The sequence below is a fragment of the Mus pahari genome, chromosome 3, assembly GCF_900095145.1.
Source record: "Mus pahari chromosome 3, PAHARI_EIJ_v1.1, whole genome shotgun sequence".
Classification (NCBI taxonomy): Eukaryota; Metazoa; Chordata; class Mammalia; order Rodentia; family Muridae; genus Mus; species Mus pahari.
The window spans coordinates 50,155,329-50,157,828 of record NC_034592.1 but is presented as its reverse complement, the minus strand read 5'-3'; positions in this window follow the sequence as shown (position 1 = coordinate 50,157,828).

Genomic DNA, 2,500 nt, shown 5'->3' with positions numbered 1-2,500 from the left:
AAACTGGAATTGCTGTGGGGTTTTGGAAAACTCCCATTTTAAATTCCTCAATGCCACTAGAAGAGGGAGGGGCAAAGACAGACAGAGTTGAGGGGGGGAAGGCACAACAACACAATAATCAGGAATAATGATTTAATTATATTTTTCAATATTTTCTAGATGTATCACATTCTACGTTTTCGTACAGGAGCAAAGGGTTTGCACGCAGGTTCTCTTTGGGGGCTTGCATCCCTGAAAGCTTGGGATGTTTCACATAGAAGAGCAAATTAACATGAGGCTGGCCGTGGTGTGAGCATCTCAGACTGTTTGACTAAATTTACTTTAAAGAGAAAGCTGAAGCTAAATAAACTCATTCTTTAGGACACGTCGTCTTAAAATGGACTGAATCCATTTGTAATCTATATAACGTTTTACACGCTCCCCATTACTCACGGCATGCCATTAGGAAAGCACTGAATCTTTAAAGAGAAACTTCCTACAGCTAAAAAAGACATTAAGGGGGAAAATGCTGGGAGCCATCGTGACAGGTACTACTAAGCTTGTATCCTTCAGTTCCCTGGAAACCAGTCAAACACTATCTCATCTTGCAATGGCTGTGTCTGATCCTGTGCTTCAGACATCTTCCTAATAATGGCAACTGCAGAGGTGACTCTCTGCAAATAAGGGCTTGCAGCCACTGGGCATCCATCACATTTCTCTAGAGCAACATTAGACCACCCTAATGGGTACTGCCGTCTTCATTATGATATTAATTCTCTAAATTTCCGAGGTGATTTCATTTGTATTATGACAAAGGCTGGCTGCTCAGGAGACAAACTGTTTTCATCCGCCTCCTGCATGCTCACAAAGGCTTTCTCTCTTTAGTCTTTGGGGGGAAAAGGAATTTGATAACATCAGATCTCTCGCGATACACAAGGCTGACTAACAGCTACACCACCTGCCTGCGCTTCATGCCTGGCCTTCCAGCCTGAAGCTCTCTAAAGCGCTGGTTGATGAGTGAAACATGGATGTTGGTTTGGAAAGAAACTATGTGGAGAGAAAGCAGCAGTGGAATAAAAATCTCGGCATGGAGGCTGAATGGGATTTGAGGGTGACAGTGGGGTCAGAGAGAGGCTAGAAGCGGAATCAATTGCAACGGGGCTGGCTTGCTACAAGCTATCTAACATGGAGATTTTTGTTTTCACACGTATGTACACATTGTCATCTTTGTTATGGCTACAATCTCCAGGGCTGCCAACTGTATACAACATCTGAAATATGATAATCTAGTTTCCTTTTGTCACGCTAACCTCTATAGACTTTAATTCAATCTACCCACATCAAAACTACCCTCATTGAGGCTTACTGGATAGAAATTGCATACTCACAAAAATGTGGTCTTGCTCCCCTGGTCAACAATGAGAATGCCACTCACTGTTTCCAAATGAATTAGGCTTCGTGCAGAGAATGTCAGAATTCCATGACAAAATGCCAATCCTTTGAAAGGTCCAATATTCTTTAAAATCCTAAATACTGATGTGAACTCCATGTTTTCAGTTTTTTCCCTTTCTAGTTTCTCATTTTTATTATTTTAAATGGTTGACATTAATTTTTTTAAGGCATTCTTGTCAGGAACGTTCTTCTGTTAGCCATATGTGGTGACTGCTTAACTCCACCACTTTTATTTAAAAGCCTAGCATCCTAATTAGAGGTAAGCAAGTTGAATGGCAAACAAGAGCTAAGCCTGCATTTCATTCCATCAGTAAACTGTCCAATCTTGTGTTTGAATGAAACAAATGGCCTGGATTTCTGCTTCATCAATTTGAATGAATCTGTACTCTAGACACCCTGCCATGTTGACTATTTTATCTTATAGCACACAATGTATTAAATAGCCTTCTGTATTTTGTCCGATTTTTGAAAAACCTATATATGTTCAAATACCTGCTGCCCAGTAATGACACATTTAGGCCCTATCTTCTTGTGACATGTTTTAGTCAAATATTTATATGATTGTTAACAAAATCCTAGGCTCTTTGCTATATTCACACTCTGGTGGTTATTATAGACTCAGTTATAGGAAACAGATAAATGAGAAACTTCCATGCCATATTGATTTTATTTATGTTATATTAATAATCAAGTAGAACTATTTTCATCTTTTGTTGCTTTCAGAAATTTCAATAACATTATTTTGAAAGGGTCATAATCTCTTTGACGAAATTCCAAATTTCTTTTTTAAAAAGCCACTTGATACAACTTTGTTGTATATTTTATCATTCATCTACTTTATGTTTAACTTAACTAATTAGCCTATAAGTTTTCTTAGATTTTTGACTTCTTTGACTTTAAAAATGTATACTAAAAATTAAGATCTGTTTATTTAACCTACTACTTCTGTGAATGCTAATCTTTATTTCTGTTTTCATTTGATCAATAATTAGTTGGAGGCGGGCATGGTGGCGCATGGATTTAATCCCAGCACTTGGGAGGCAGAGGCAGGCGGATTTCTGAGTTCGAG